Raw genomic sequence first — 17,290 nt, forward strand, 5'->3', positions numbered from 1 at the left:
TTTGTCTCTTGTTCCCTAGGAGGCAATTGGAAGAGACATGCTGATAGCTCCCCTTGGGACATTAACCGGAATCATATTTGTAAAGTGAAGCTTAAGTTGGTCATTTTATTCCCAGTTCACAAAAATAGGAGGCGAATGGCAGTAGGAGCAAAGACACAATTTCTAGTTCATCAAAGATCACAAATTGTATTAGTGCAATATTTTCATTGTAGTTATTACTTTGTGGCATAGTGATATAAAATGTTCACTTTAGATAAATCTCTATTTTCTGGTGGTTTTAAGGCAAATCTTTTCTACTGTAATGATTATTTTAGTGACCAATATGGACATTTCTCCTTGCCTAGTTTTCTGATTTCTCAGCAATATAATCCCATGATCCACATTTAGTTTGTACTTTCTAGGTGATCAACACAGCTGCTTTGTCTGCGGGTCGTGGATAGCCTCTTGAACTTCTGACCCGTATGTTTTGACTGCCTTATGGTCATGACTTAATTTTGAAGATAACATTTGGCAAGTCAAAGGAAAAGAGTGAACTATCCCATATGTTCCTTTAATACTACTTCCCAAGGTTGAGAAAGAGAAACTGAAATATGCTAAGTCAGAAAAGAAATTCATGGCAATGGAAACCAGTTTGGGATACGGCTATTCTGAAGGTTCAGAGATGTATTTATTTCCTGGAAAATCAAGTTGCAACTGTCAGTTAACCTATAAGGATCCCTATCAATAGAGGAGAGGAGAGAAGAGGAACAAGGTAGGTTTTCAGTGCCTCGGTGCATTGTGCTATTCTCATCAACCATCACATTATGAATTTAATGAAGTTACTCAGATAACTATAAGTCAAATTAGAGTTCAGTGTGTTTTCAATTGAATTATCGAGTTTGATTATTGACATGTATAATATTTAATTAAATTTATTACCACTAATACAGTATAAATGAAATCTGGCTTAATTTTCAAAGCAATAGTTTTACCTAGGAATATGAATAATAACTGGATATGGCAGTACTCAAAAAGAAACCTTTTTTCACAGATATCTCATTCTTTGTCATAACAACATATATGACTGTTTAACTGGGCAACCATTTGTTTATAAAGCTATTATCATGTTCCTAGCACTGTGCTAGAGTCTGGGGTTCCTGTAACGAGTAAGAAAATCCCTTGCTTTCCAAAAAGCTCATAGTCTTTTTTATTGAAGAGTTGAATTATTTATCTTTAGTAAATCGAAATGTGTTTTAAGTGTGCTAACCCAGTCTCCGAATTAAAGTTCTGGTTAAAAAATTATTTTGTAAAGAAAGAATTACTTTTTCCATAAGAAGAGCACTATAAGTTTACTCTTTTTGTATCCAGTTTCTTAATGTAGGGCTTTATAGCTAGTGTAGCTGCTTCTTAAAACAGGTGTTTCAAACAATGGAAGGGAGAGTCAGGTTTGTTGAGTCTTGGGTCTTCTGGCCACTTACCTTCCACTTTTCCCCAATTCAACCCTCTGCTTTTGTGGCACTTCCTGCATTGAGCTCATTCTTTGATAATTTGCTTGTTATGTCCCCTTCACCCAGAGTTTCTTCTTTTCTTTGATAGTATACACTTTTCATTGTTTTTTAAAGCTTAGCTTAACTCTTCTTCCTCCTTAAAGCTTTCCATGCCCTCATCCAGAACTCTCTTTTTATTCATTAAATTCTAGGAGCAATGTCAGGGCAATTAGCACTTGGTCAGTTTCTAGTGTTTCAATAACATTAATAACAACAAACAGCAGTTTTCACTAAGTGCTTACTGAGTACCAATGTTATAACCACCAGACATGCATGTACTATTATTATCTTTATTTTATAGATAAGAACATTGAAACCCAGAGGACTTTAGCAGCTTAAGAAAGGTCCCACAGTTGGCAAATGGTGGATCTGGGTAAACTCAGACCATTAGATCCTAAAGCCTGAGCTGTTATCCATTGGCATTTCTGAATGTGTGGTCTTCTGACCATGTGCATTAGAATCACCAACATGGATACTGTTAAAAATGCAGATTATTGGCCAGGCGCAGTGGCTCACGCCTGTAATCCCAGCACTTTGGGAGGCTGAGACGGTTAGGTCATGAGGTCAGGAGCTGGAGACCAGCCTGGCCAACATAGTGAAACCCCATCTTTACTAAAAATACAAAAAATTAGCCAGGCATGGTGGCTGGTGCCTGTAATCCCAGGTACTCGGGAGGCTGAGGAAGAAGAATTGCTTGAACTTGGGAGATAGAGGTTGCAGTGAGCCAAGATAGTGCCATTGCACTCCAGCCCGGGAGACAGTGCAAGATTCCATCTCAAAAAAAAAAAAAAAAAAAAAGTGCAGATTACTGAACCCACCCAGATCTACTGTCTTAGAATCTATGGGTCTAGGTATAGAGCCTGGGAATCTGCATCTTTAACAAGCTTCCTGGGTAACTTTTACAAACTATAGTTTGAGAATCATTGCATATACTTTGCTGAGTTTTCATTTATATATTTACCTTCCTAATCTAACTGTAAACCTCTTGAGGGCAGAGATTATGCTATCTACATACAACCTTCTAAATCCCCAAGTCTGCAATAGATGTTTAGATATTGACTATAAGCTTAGTCAATACTTGCTTTTTTCTGATATAGGCAGCAAAATTAAATGTTTCACACAACTATGGGAAAGATTCATATGATGGGACTTCCCATGAAAGTGTCTGGTAATAGCCAAAGGCCCCATGGTTAGGACCAACCTCACAAATGCTTCTTCTCATTCTGTCACTGGCTCAGTACATTTTCATTTCCTGCCTCAGTTTGCTTGCCTTTGAAGTTGGGGAGATTTTAATAATAAAGAAATAGAGGTATTGGTGGGAGCTAATGATTGTGATTAGAATATAGAATTTGAAAAGTGATAAGACTAACATTTCGATATTTAAGACATAAATGAAATTAGCTTATTATTGAAGTTAGATCATACATGGCTCATTTCTAATTCACTGTGACAAGACTTTCACATCAGTTCAATTGGATATATGTTGAGGGGGTCACACAGAAGCTTTTCCATACCATCTGATGGCTGCTGACAATTGCTGAGCCAGCCACTAGTGGCCTTGCATTATTCTGTGATAAAAGGATACTCACACCTTCTAGTCCAGCCTACTAGTTTCAGATGAGCTATATAATTTCCTCAGGTCAAGCCAAAATTTTAACCCAGATCTTAATATTCCAAATTCAGTGTTTTCCACTACCTCATCCTATTTCCTCTGCATGGCATGCTACTAAACATGAGTCAAAAAGCAGCCTAGGTCATGTGTGAATAAGGCTGGTAAGAGAAAAGAGAAGACTTATTTTGTACCCCCCCGACCTTTTTTTTTTTTTTTTTTGGCTAACCAGTTTCTTATGTAGCATCAGCTCCTGAAGGACAGCTGACAGCGTATTAGCCATTTACATCTTATCCATTTACAATCAGAATTATGGCAATCTAAATCTTTACTTTTAATATGAATACCAACTGTATCACTAGGCAATTGTTACCATTAAACCCTAGCAATTGGCTAATGTCCAATGTATAATTTAAACTTTGTGGAACCTTGGGGGTTACTGTCCTGCCTAAGTGTGTTATTACTTCTTATCAATATTTTGTTTAAGGAAACAGTTTTGGAAGCAACAACAAACAAAAAATATAAGCATCACCTACTTATCACACACTATTAAGGATGGAAAACATCCAATATTTATTTGGAGATCCGATGGACTGGGGATGAGTTGTCAAGAGAGATAGCACCTATGAATGTGTCCTTTGTCTTTCTAGAAAAATCATTTGTTAGGAATTTATTTAAATAAATTTTATTGTGTTTATTTATAAATTATATTGTATATATTTATATATAGTGTATATATATATATAGTAGTAAGATGATTATATAATGAAATGAATTAACATAGCCATCATCCCTCACATAGTTACCCATTTTTCCCCTCTGTGGCAAGAGCCTCTGTAATTTACACATTTAGCAAAAATCCTAAATACCATACATTATTATTAACCATAATCTGCATGTTGTACATGGATCTTTTAGGGCTTTGCCATGACATATTACCTGTCTGTTACCTGCCTGTAAATAAGTTTTTGATTGCCCTGACAGGAGAAGGTTAAACATTGTAAACAATGTAAAAATGTTTAACCTTCTCCTCAAACATTGTAAAAAATATGTCATTAGATAATTTCTTAAGGAAATACTCCAAAAAACTTCTCTTCTCCTTAGAGACATCTTCGGATGGGTTAGTCAATGTAAATGGGGGGTTGAAGCCCATCCAAATGAAAGATGAATTCTGTTGCCTCATTCTTTTAATGGCCTCCTGCCCAAAATAAAACTCGCCAGCAAGCAGTATTTATCTTAGCGATGCTGCCATTTCATATCACAAAGTGACCGTGTAGTCTCATAAACATAGTCCAAAAGTGCTGACTTTTAAAGGCAGTTGAATTTTTTTTTACTTGTTACTGTTTTATAGCTTTGCATAAAATGCTAATGCCATGACATTTGTAGAACTATTAAATCATTTTAATGAAAAAGTAACAGTTATACAACTAATTCATTTTAGTGCATTTCACTTGCAGAATCCTTTAGTAGTTGATTGTAATGGGAAGAAGCAATTTTTTTTGTAGCTCCATAATTTTATTCTCACATGGAACCAAATCCCATTATTTTGGTGTAGTTTATACCCAAGTCTAATGGAGCGAATCCATTGACAGAATTTGTTGTCCCAAATCTAGGCCCATTTGCCTGATGGCCCCCACTTAATGTGATCTATAGTCTAGCCAAGCCAAGTCTGCTTCTCTGGAAAAATATGGCTTTCTGTTTCCCTTTTAAGTGTTTAGGGGTAAATATATGGTCATGCATTTTCAGCTACTGAAAAATGAACTCAATCGCCATAACACCAAATCAAGGAAAACATTTGGGCTTTAAAAATTATCTTTGATCATATAACAAGACAGCTGGGATTGATTATTATCCCGGTCCCACATTTCCTCGTTAATGGCCATCCCATTCGGTATATGCTGTCATGCCAGGGCCTCTGTGGAAGAGAATGGCCAGAAAGCCCTGGAAACATTAAGCGCTGTGAGCAGTAGAAACAGATTTACATTTCTAAACAGATCCTTTGTTAAAGATCACCAGTGCATAGATCTGCAGCTTTCTTCTAGAGTAAAATCATTCTCTGCTTCTCTACTCTCCTGGCCCCCATGTTTTCAGACAAAGCTTCCATTAATAGATAATTCTTTCTGAAACAAAAATTTCTTTTAAGGAATTGCATTCCCTGTTGTCCTCAAATGCTTAGGTTACCCAGAGAGTTGACTTCATTGTCAACATACTTTTACCCCCTTATAAACATATGTATTCCCTTTAACATTTTTTCTCCTTACAAACATGTATTATTCCTCTTAAAATATGTATATTCTTGTGAAATATGAATTCAGTTTGTTTACCCTTACTGCAAATTTTTCTTTACTTCTGATTTTCTTCTGAACCAAGTAGTCTCATTATTATTCTACCATGAGTTTAAGGGTTTTGCTGCTAAAATGTTATCTTTTTCTTCACTCAGGCTTCTCTTGAGCATAGATGTAAAATATTGCAAAGATGTGAAAACTAGAATGTTTTCCCTCCAGGTGAACTGATTATCAAATTTAGTGTCTTGAACAACAGCGCTCTTCTGCACTTTATCTAACTTTGATCATTTCAGAACGGAATTTTCTTCTAAAACAATGTCCATCCACAGAGTCCATCATGATGCCAGTGTATGGCCAGAGGCGTACAGGGACCACAAGGCCTGGATGGCCATGTATATGGCTGGGGTGTTGAAGGTCTCAAACATGATCTGGTCATCTTTTTGCGGTTGTCCTTGGGGTTCATGGGGGCCTCCGTCAGCAGCACGGGGTGCTCCTCAGGAGCCACACCCAGCTCGTTGTAGAAGGTGTGATGCCAGATCTTCTCCATGTGGTACCATTTGGTGACAATGCTGTGCTCGGTGGGGTACTTCAGGGTCAGGATGCCTCTCTTGCTCTGGGCCTCGTCGCCCCACGTAGAGGTCTGTCTGGCCCATACCCACCATCACATCCTGGTGCCTGGGGTGCCCCATGATGGAGGGGAAAATGACCCAGGGGGATATCATCACCTGCAAAGCCGGCCTTGCACAGGCTGTGCTTATGGGGCAGATGTGGTCTTGGTCAGAAATATATGCTATTTTAACTGACAAAATCAGTATTCTGATGAGCTGGCTGAAAAATATTCATAAAATTGTACACATTTAATGTACCACCTACATAAATACAAACAGAAATTCTAACCCTTTCTAACCCACCGGGTGCCCATCTACAAGGGGTACTCCCTCCCCCATGCCATCCTACATCTGGACCTGGCTGGCCAGGACCTGACTGAGTACCTCATGACGATCCTCACTGAGCTGGGCTACAGCTTCACCACCACGGCAGAGCAGGAGATTGCGTGCGACACCAAGGAGAAGCTGTGCTACATCACCCTAGACTTTGAGTGGGAGATGGCCACGGCGGCCTCCAGCTCCTCCCTGGAGAAGAGCTACCAGCTGCCCCATTGCCAGGTCATTACCATCGGCAACCAGCGTTTCCGCTGCCCCGAGGTGCTCTTCCAGGCTTCCTTCCTGGGCATGGAATCCTGTGGCATTCACTAAACTACCTTCGACTCCATCATGAAGTGTGACGTGGACATCCATAAAGACCTGTATGCCAACTCAGTGCTGTCTGGTGGTACCACCATGTACCCTGGCAACCCTGACAGGATGCAGAAAGAGATCACTGCCCTGGCGCCCAGCACGATGAAGATCAAGATCATTGCTCCTCCCAAGCTCAAATACTCTGTGTGGATGGGCTGCATCCTGGCCTGGCTGTCCACCTTCCAACAGATCAGATATGGACCAGCAAGCAGGGGTATGACAAGCCAGCCCCTCCATCCTCCAAATGACCTAATTAAGATAATTCTGTATCTGAAAATAAGTGAGAACATATGGTTTGTCTTTATTTCACTTAACATGATGACCTCCAGTTTCATCCATCTTTTTTTTTTTTTTGAGACGGAGTCTCGCTCTGTCGCCCAGGCTGGAGTACAGTGGCCGGATCTCAGCTCACTGCAAGCTCCGCCTCCCAGGTTTATGCCATTCTCCTGCCTCAGCCTCCCGAGTAGCTGGGACTACAGGCGCCCGCCACCTCGCCCGGCTAGTTTTTTGTATTTTTTAGTAGAGACGGGGTTTCACCGTGTTAGCCAGGATGGTCTCGATCTCCTGACCTCGTGATCCGCTTGTCTCGGCCTCCCAAAGTGCTGGGATTACAGGCTTGAGCCACCGCGCCCGGCCTAGTTTCATCCATCTTGTTGCAAATGACAGGATCTTATTATTTTTTGTGGCTGAATAGTTCTCCATTGTATGTACCATGTATGTATCCATTCATCTGTTAATGGACACTTAGCATTCAAATGTTGCCTACTGTGAACAGTGCTGCAACAAACACGGGAGCTGATGCTCGATTTTCATGGTAGACTTGGTTGCCTGATATTCAAACGCATTATAGATGTTAATTGTGACATTGCCAGCCATGGCAGGCCATTGAAAGGCTAGGGTTCTATAGACAAGATGTAAATTACAAGTCAAGCAAGTGCTGCTAGGAAGAGAGCATTACAGGACTACAAATTCGAAGACCGGAAAAGACCCTGTAGACCATTACTGCTTTCTTGTTTTTTCAAGAAGGCTTGAACAGAGAGAGTAGCTCTCTGTCAGTGTGGCTGGACTTGGATATGTAAACATTTTTCTACTTTTAAATACTTTCTTTTAATTATGAATGGTCCTTCTTTCCTGAATCTATTTCTTAAAATTAAAAAAAATTTTATGGATACATAGTAGGTATGTATATTTATGGAGTACCATCACTGTACTCTCTATCTCCCTGAGTTCAGTTGTTTTAATTTTAGTTCCCACAAATGAGTGAGAACATGTTAAGTTTGTCTTTCTGTGCCTGGCTTATTTCACTTAACTTAATGTCCTCCAGTTCCATGCATGTTGCTGCAAATACAGGATCTCATTCTTTTTTATGGCTGAAAAGTATTCCGTTGTGCATATGTACCACATTTTCTTTGTCCATTAATCTGCTGATAGACACTTAGGTTACTTCCACATCTAGACTATTGTGAACAGTACTGTAATTAACATGGAAGTGTAGCTACATCTTTGATATACTGATTTCCTCTTTTGGAGTATATACCTAACAGTGGGACTGCTGGATAATATGGTGGCTCTACTTTAGTTTTTTGAGGAACTTCCAAACTGTTCTCTCTAGTGGCTGTGCTAATTTACATTCCCACCAAAACTATAGGTTTCTCTTTTCTCCACATCCTCACCAGCATTTGTTATTTTATTGTTTTTTAAGTTATTTTTTCTTCTACTTTAAGTTCTAGGGTACATGTGCACAATGTGCAAGTTTGTTACATAGGTATACAAGTGCCATGTTGGTTTGCTGCACCCATTAACTCATCATTTACATTAGGTATTTCTCCTAATGCTATCCCTCCCCCAGCCTCTCACCCCATGATAGGCCCCAGTGCGTGATGTTCCCCGCCCTATATCCAAGTGTTCTCATTGTTTAGTTCCCACCTATGAGTGAGAACGTGTGGTGTTTGGTTTTCTGTCCATGTGATAGCTTGCTGAGAATGATGGTTTCCAGCTTCATCCACGTCCCTGCAAAGGACATGAACTCATCCTTTTTTATGGCTGCATAGTATTCCAGGGTGTATATGTGCCACATTTTCTTTAACCAGTCTGTCATTGATGGGCATATGGGTTGGTTTCAAGTCTTTAGTATTGTGAATAGTGCTGCAATAAACATACTTGTGCATGTGTCTTTATAGTAGCATGATTTATAATCCTTTGGGTATATACCCAGTGATGGGATGGCTGGATCAAATGGTATTTCTAGTTCTAGATCCATGAGGAATCGACACACTGTCTTCCACAATGGCTGAACTAATTTATACTCCCACCAACAGTGTAAAAGTGTTCCTATTTCTACACATCCTCTCCAGCATCTGTTGTTTCTGTATTTTTTTTAAAAAATTATACTTTAAGTTCTAGAGTACATGTGCACAACGTGCAGGTTTGTTACATATGTATACATGTGTCATGTTGGCATGCTGCACCCATTAACTCATCATTTATATTAGGTATATCTCCTAATGCTGTCCCTACCCGCTCCTCCCTCCCCACGACAGGCCCTGGTGTGTGATGTTCCCCACCCTGTGTCCAAGTGATCTCATTGTTCAATTCCAACCTATGAGTGAGAACATGAGGTGTCTGGTTTTCTGTACTTGCGATAGTTTGCTCAGAATGATGGTTTACAGCTTCATCCATGTCCCCACAAAGGACATGAACTCATCCTTTTTTATGGCTACATAGTATTTCATGGTGTATATGGGCCACATTTTCTTAATCCAGTCTATCATTGATGGACATTTGGGTTGTTTGAAGTCTTTGCTATTGTGAATAGTGCTGGAATAAACATATGTGTGCATGTGTCTTTATAGCAGCATGATTTATAATCTGTTGGGTTTATGCCCAGTAATGGGATGGCTGGGTCAAATGGTATTTCTAGTTCTAGATCCTTGAGGAATCGCCACATTGTCTTCCACAATTGTCGAACTAGTTTACAGTCCCACCAACAGTGTAAAAGTGTTCCTATTCTTCCACATCCTCTCCAGCACCTGTTGTTTCCTGATTTCTTAATGATCGCCATTCTAACTGGTGTGAGATGGTATCTCATTGTGGTTTTGGTTTGCATTTCTCTGATGGACAGTGATAATGAGCATTTTTTCATGTGTCTGTTGGCTGCATAAATGTCTTCTTTTGAGAAGTGTCTGTTCATATCCTTTGCCCACTTTATGTTGGGGTTGTTTGATTTTTTCTAGTATATTTGTTTAAGTTCTTTGTAGATTCTGGATATTAGCCCTTTGTCAGATGGGTAGATTGTAAGAATGTTCTCCCATTCTGTAGGTTGCCTATTCACTCTGATGGTAGTTTCTTTTGCTGTGCAGAAGTTCTTTAGTTTAATTAGATCCGATTTTTCAATTTTGGCTTTTGTTGATATTGCTTTTGATGTTTTAGTCATGAAGACCCTGCCCATGCCTGTTGCCTGAATGGTATTGCCTAGGTTGTCTTCTAGGGTTTTTATGGTTTTAGGTCTAACATGTAAGTCTTTAATCCATCTTGAGTTAATTTTTGTATAAGGTGTAAGGAAGGGATCCAGTTTCAGCTTTCTACATATGGCTAGCCAATTTTCCCAGCACCATTTATTAAGTAGGGAATGCTTTCCCCATTTCTTGTTTTTGTCAGGTTTGCCAAAGATCAGATGGCTGTAGATGTGTGGTACTATTTCTGAGGACTCTGTTCTGATCCATTGGTCTACATCTCTGTTTTGGTACCAGTACCATGCTGTTTTGGTTACTGTAGCCTTGTAGCATAGTTTGAAGTCAGGTAGCATGATGCCTCCAGCTTTGTTCTTTCTGCTTAGGATTGTCTTGCCAATGTGGGCTCTTTTTTGGTTCCGTATGAACTTTAAAGTAGTTTTTTCCAATTCTGTGAAGAAAGTTATTGGTGGCTTGATGGGGATGGCATTGAATCTATAAATTACCTTGCACAGTATGACCATTTTCATGATATTGATTCTTCCTATCCATGAGCATGGAATGTTCTTCCATTTGTTTGTGTCCTCTTTTATTTTATTGAGCAGTTTGTAGTTCTCCTTGAAGAGGTCCTTCACATTCCTTGTAAGTTGGATTCGTGGGTATTTTATTCTCTTTGTAGCAATTGTGAATGGGATTTCGTTCATGATTTGGCTCTCTGTTTGTCTGTTATTGGTGTATAGGAATGCTTGTGATTTTTGCACATTGATTTTGTATCCTGAGACTTTGCTGAAGTTGCTTATTAGCTTAAGGAGATTTTGGGCTGAGATGATGGAGTTTTCTAAATATAAAGTCATGTCATCTGCAAACAGGGACAACTTGAATTTCTCTTTTCTTGATTGAATACCCTTTATTTCTTTCTCATGCCTGATTGCTCTGGCCAGAACTTCCAACACTATGTTGAATAGGAGTGGTAAGAGAGGTCATCCCTGTTTTGTGCTGGTTTTCAAAGGGAATGCTTCCAGTTTTTGCCCCTTCAGTATGGTATTGGCTGTGGGTTTGTCATAAATAGCTCTGATTATTTTGAGATACGTTCCATCAATACCTAATTTATTGAGAGTTTTTTTAGCATGAAGGGCTGTTGAATTTTGTCAAAGGCCTTTTCTGCAGCTATTGAGATAATCATGTGATTTTTATCTTGGTTCTGTTTATATGTTGGATTACATTTACTGATATGCTTACGTTGAACCAGCCTTGCATCCCAGGGATGAAGCCCACTTGATCGTGGTGGATAAGCTTTTTGATGTGCTGCTGGAGTCGGTTTGCCAGTATTTTATTGAGGATTTTTGCATCGATGTTCATCAGGGATATTGATATAAAATTCTCTCTTTTTTTGTTATGTCTTTGCCAGTCTTTGGTGTCAGGATGATGTTGGCCTCATAAAATGAAATGAATTAGGGAGAATGCCCTCTTTTTCTATTGATTGGAATAGTTTCAGAAGGAGTGGTATCAGCTCCTCTTTGTACCTCTGGTAGAATTGACTGTGAATTCGTCTGTTCCTGGACTTTTTTTCTGGTTGGTAGGCTATTAATTATAGCCTCAATTTCAGAACCCATTATTGGTCTATTCAGGGATTCAACTTCTTCCTGGTTTAGCCTTGAAAGCATGTATGTGTCCAGGAATTTATCCATTTCTTCTATATTTTCTAGTTTATTTGCGTAGAGGTGTTTATAGTATTCTCTGATGGTAGTTTGTATTTTTGTGGAATCAATGGTGATATCCCCTTTATCATTTTTTATTGCATCTATTTGATTCTTCTCTCTTTTATTCTTTTTTTTTAAAATTTATTTATTATTATTATACTTTAAGTTGTAGGGTACATGTGCATAACGTGCAGGTTTGTTACATATGTATACTTGTGCCATGTTGGCGTGCTGCACCCATCACCTCGTCATTTACATCAGGTATAAATCCCAATGCAATCCCTCCCCCCTCCCCCCTCCCCATGATAGGCCCCGGTGTGTGATGTTCCCCTTCCTGAGTCCAAGTGATCTCATTGTTCAGTTCCCACCTATGAGTGAGAACATGCGGTGTTTGGTTTTCTGTTCTTGTGATAGTTTGCTAAGAATGATGGTTTCCAGCTGCATCCATGTCCCTACAAAGGACACAAACTCATCCTTTTTTATGGCTGCATAGTATTCCATGGTGTATATGTGCCACATTTTCTTAATCCAATCTGTCACTGATGGACATTTGGGTTGATTCCAAGTCTTTGCTATTGTGAATAGTGCCGCAATAAACATACGTGTGCATGTGTCTTTATAGCAGCATAATTTATAATCCTTTGGGTATATACCCAGTAATGGGATGGCTGGGTCATATGGTACATCTAGTTCTAGATCCTTGAGGAATCGCCATACTGTTTTCCATAATGGTTGAACTAGTTTACAATCCCACCAACAGTGTAAAAGTGTTCCTATTTCTCCACATCCTCTCCAGCACCTGTTGTTTCCTGACTTTTGAATGATTGCCATTCTAACTGGTGTGAGATGGTATCTCCTTGTGGTTTTGATTTGCATTTCTCTGATGGCCAGTGATGATGAGCATTTTTTCATGTGTCTGTTGGCTGTATGAATGTCTTCTTTTGAGAAATGTCTGTTCATATCCTTTGCCCACTTTTTGATGGGGTTGTTTCTTTTATTCTTTATTAGTCTTGCTATTGGTCTATCAATTTTGTTGATCTTTTCAAAAAGCCAGCTCCTGGATTCATTGATTTTTTTGAAGAGTTTTTGTGTCTCTATCTCCTTCAGTTCAGCTCTGATCTTTGTTATTTCTTACCTTCTGCTAGCTTTTGAATGTGTTTGCTCTTGCTTTGCTAGTTCTTTTAATTGTGATGTTAGGGTGTCAATTTTAGATCTTTCCTGCTTTCTCTTGTGGGCATTTAGTGCTATAAATTTCCCTCTAAGAATGATGGATTCCAGCTGCATCCATGTCCCTACAAAGGACACAAACTCATCCTTTTTTATGGCTGCATAGTATTCCATGGTGTATATGTGCCACATTTTCTTAATCCAATCTGTCACTGATGGACATTTGGGTTGATTCCAAGTCTTTGCTATTGTGAATCCATCATTCTTAGCAAACTATCACAAGAACAGAAAACCAAACACCGCATGTTCTCACTCATAGGTGGGAACTGAACAATGAGATCACTTGGACTCGGGAAGGGGAACATCACACACCGGGGCCTATCATGGGGAGGGGGGAGGGGGGAGGGATTGCATTGGGAGTTATACCTGATGTAAATGACGAGTTGATGGGTGCAGCACACCAACAGGGCACAAGTATACATATGTAACAAACCTGCACGTTATGCACATGTACCCTACAACTTACAGTATAATAATAATAAATAAATTAAAAAAAAAAAAAAAAAAAAAAAAAAAAAAATTTCCCTCTACACACTGCTTTAAATGTGTCCCAGAGATTCTGGTATGTTGTGTCTTTATTCTCATTGGTTTCAAAGAACATCTTTATTTCTGCCTTCATTTCGTTGTGTACCCAGTAGTCATTCAGGAACAGGTTGTTCAGCTTCCATGTAGTTGAGCAGTTCTGAGTGAGTTTCTTAATCCTGAGTTCTAGTTTGATTGCACTGTGGTCTGAGAGAAAGTTTGTCATATTTTCTGTTCTTTTACATTTGCTGAGGAGTGCTTTACTTCCAACTATGTCATCAATTTTGGAATAAGTGTGATGTGGTGCTGAGAAGAATGTATATTCTGTTGATTTGGGGTGGAGAGTTCTGTAGATATCTATTAGGTCTGCTTTGTGTAGAGCTGAATTCAATTCCTGGATATCCTTGTTAACTTTCTGTCTCATCGATCTGTCTAGTGTTGACAGTGGGGTGTTAAAATCTCCCATTATTATTGTGTGGGAGTCTAAGTCTCTTTGTAGGTCTCTAAGGACTTGCTTTATGAATCTGGGTGCTCCTGTATTGGGTGACATATATAGTTAGCTCTTCTGGTTGAATTGATCCCTTTACCATTATGTAGTGGCTTTGTTTGTCTCTTTTGATCTTTGTTGGTTTAAAATCTGTTTTATCAGATACTAGGATTGCAACCCTTGCTTTTTTTTTTTTGCTTTCCGTTTGCTTGGTAGATCTTCCTCCATCCCTTTATTTTGAGCCTATGTGTGTCTCTGCACATGAGATGGGTCTCTTGAATACAGCACACTGATAGGTTTTGACTCTTTATCCAATTTGCCAGTCTGTGTCTTTTAATTGGAGCATTTAGTCCATTTACATTTAAGGTTAATATTGTTATGTGTAAATTTGATCCTCTCATTATGGTTTTAGCTGATTATTTTGCTTGTTAGTTGATGCAGTTTCTTCCTAGCATCAATGGTCTGTACAATTAGGCATGATTTTGCAGTGGCTCGTACTGGTTGTTCCTTTCCATGTTTAGTTCTTCCTTCAGGAGCGCCTGTAAGGCAGGCCTGTTGGTGACAGAATCTCTCAGCATTTGTTTGTCTGTAAAGGGTTTTATTTCTCCTTCACTTATGCAGCTTAGTTTGGCTGGATGAGAAATTCTGGGTTGAAAATTCTTTTCTTTAAGAATGTTAAATATTGGCCCCCACTCTCTTCTGGCTTGTAGAGTTTCTGCCGAGAGATCTGCTATTAGTCTGATAGACTTCCCTTTGTGGGTAACCCAACTTTTCTCTCTGGCTGCCTTTAACATTTTTTCCTTCATTTCAACTTTTGTGAATCTGATAATTATGTGTCTTGGGGTTGCTCTTCTCGAGGAGTATCTTTGTGGTGTTCTCTGTATTTCCTGAATTTGAATGTTAGCCTGCCTTGCTAGTTTGGGGAAGTTCTCCTGGAAAATATCCTGAAGAGTGTTTTCCAACTTGCTTTCATTCTTCTTGTCACTTTCAGATACATCAATGAGATGTAGATTTGGTCTTTTCACATAGTCCCTTATTTCTTAGAGGCTTTGTTTGTTTCTTTTTCCTCTTTTTCCTCTAAGCTTCTCTTCTGGCTTCATTTCATTTCGTTCATTTGATCTTCAATCACTGATACCCTTTCTTCCACTTGATCAAATCGGCTACTGAAGTTTGTGCATGCATCATGTAGTCTTGTGCCATGATTTTCAGCTCCATCAGGTCATTTAAGGACTTCTCTGTGCTTTTTTTTTTCTAGTTAGCCATTTGTCTAATCTTTTTTCAAGGTTTTTAGCTTCTTTGCGATGAATCGAACATCCTCCTTTAGCTCAGAGAAGTTTGTTATTACCGATTATCTGAGTCTTCTTCTCTTAACTTGTCAAAGTCATTCTCCATCCAGCTTTGTTCCATTGCTGGTGAGGAGCTGCGTTCCTTTGGAGGAGAAGAGGTGCTCTGATTTTTAGAATTTTCAGCTTTTCTGCTCTGGTTTCTCCCCATCATTGTGGTTTTATCTACCTTTGGTCTTTGATGATGGTGATGTACAGATAGGGTTTTGGTGTGGATGTCCTTTCTGTTTGTTGGTTTTCCTTCTAACAGTCAGGACCCTCAGCTGCAGATCTGTTGGACTTTGCTGGAGGTCCACTCGAGACCCTGTTTGCCTGGGTATCACCAGCGGAGGCTGCAGAACAGCAAACATAGAACGGCAAATGTTGCTGTCTGATCCTTCCTCTGGAAGCTTCATCTCAGAGGGGCACCTGGCTGTATGAGGTGTCAGTCGGCCGCTACTGGCAGGTGTCTCCCAGTTAGACTACTCAGGGGTCAAGGACCCACTTGAGGAGGCAGTCTGTCCATTCTCAGATCTCAGACTCTGTGCTGGGAGAACCACTACTCTTTTCAAAGCTGCCAGACAGGGACATTTAAGTCTGCAGAAGTTTCTGCTGCCTTTTGTTCAGCTATGCCCTGCCCTCAGAGGTGGAGTCTACACAGGAAGGCAGGCCTCCTTGAGCTGCAGTGGACTCCATCCAGTTTGAGCTTCCATGCCTCTTTGTTTACCTACTCAAGCCTCAGCAATGGCGGATGCCCCTCCACTAGCCTTGCTGCTGCCTTGCAGTTTAATCTCAGACTGCTGTGCTAGCAGTGAGCAAGGCTCCGTGGGTGTGGGAGTCTCTGAGCCAGGCATGGGATATAATCTCCTGGTGTGCTGTTTGCTAAGGCCATTAGAAAAGCGCAGTATTAGGGTGGGAATGTCCTGATTTTCCAGGTACCATCTGTCACCACTTCCCTTTGCTAGGAAAGGGAATTCCCTGACCCCTTGTGCTTCCCAGGTGAGGCAATGCCCCACCCTGCTCCATGGGCTGCACCCACTGTCTGACAAAATGCAGTGAGATGAACCCAGTGCCTCAGTTGGAAATGCAGAATTCACCCATCTTCTGCATTGCTCCTGCTGGGAGCTGCACACTGGAGCTGTTCCTATTCAGCTATCTTGGAACCTCCTCTCAGCTTTTGCTATTACCTGTCTTTTGGATACAAACCATTTTAGTTGGTGTGAGATAATATCTCATTGTAGTTTTGATTTTTATTTCTCTGATTACTGACGATGGTGAGCACTTTTTCATATGTCTGTTTGCCAGTTGTATGTTTTCTTTTGTGAAATGTTTATTAAGATCTTGGCCCATTTTTTTATTGGATGATTAGATTTTTTCCTATTGAGTTGTTTGAGCTCCTTCTATGTCCTGGTTGTTAGTCCCTTGTCAGATGGATAGTTTGGAAGTATTTTCTCCCATTCTGTGGGTTGTCTCTGCACTTAGTTGATTATTTTCTTTGCTGTGCAGAAGGTTTTCAACTTGATGTGATCCCATTTGTCCATTTTTGCTTTGATTGCCTGTGCTTTGGAGGTATTACTCAAGAAATTTTTGCCTAGACTAATGTCCTGGAGTGTTTTCTTTTATTAGGTTGATAGTTTGAAGTCCTAGATTTAAGTCTTTATTTTGATTTGATTTTTGTATACGGCAAGGGCTAGGGGTTTAGTTTCATTCTTTTGCAGTTTTCCAGCACCATTTGTGGGAGAGACTGTCCTTTCCCTACTGTATGATCTTGGCACCTTTGTAAAAGAGTTCACTATAGAAGTATGGATTTATTTCTGGGTTATCTGTTCTGTTTCATTTGTCTATGTGTCTGTTTCTATGCTGTT

The 17,290-nt window shown here is 39.8% G+C and overlaps 1 pseudogene; it reads left to right on the plus strand.

The window, feature by feature from the left end:
• The first annotated feature begins 2,358 nt into the window (after positions 1–2,358).
• LOC110741382 lies at positions 2,359–7,051 on the plus strand (annotated as a pseudogene).
• The last annotated feature ends 10,239 nt before the right edge of the window (positions 7,052–17,290 follow it).

The sequence above is a fragment of the Papio anubis genome, chromosome 13, assembly GCF_008728515.1.
Source record: "Papio anubis isolate 15944 chromosome 13, Panubis1.0, whole genome shotgun sequence".
Classification (NCBI taxonomy): Eukaryota; Metazoa; Chordata; class Mammalia; order Primates; family Cercopithecidae; genus Papio; species Papio anubis.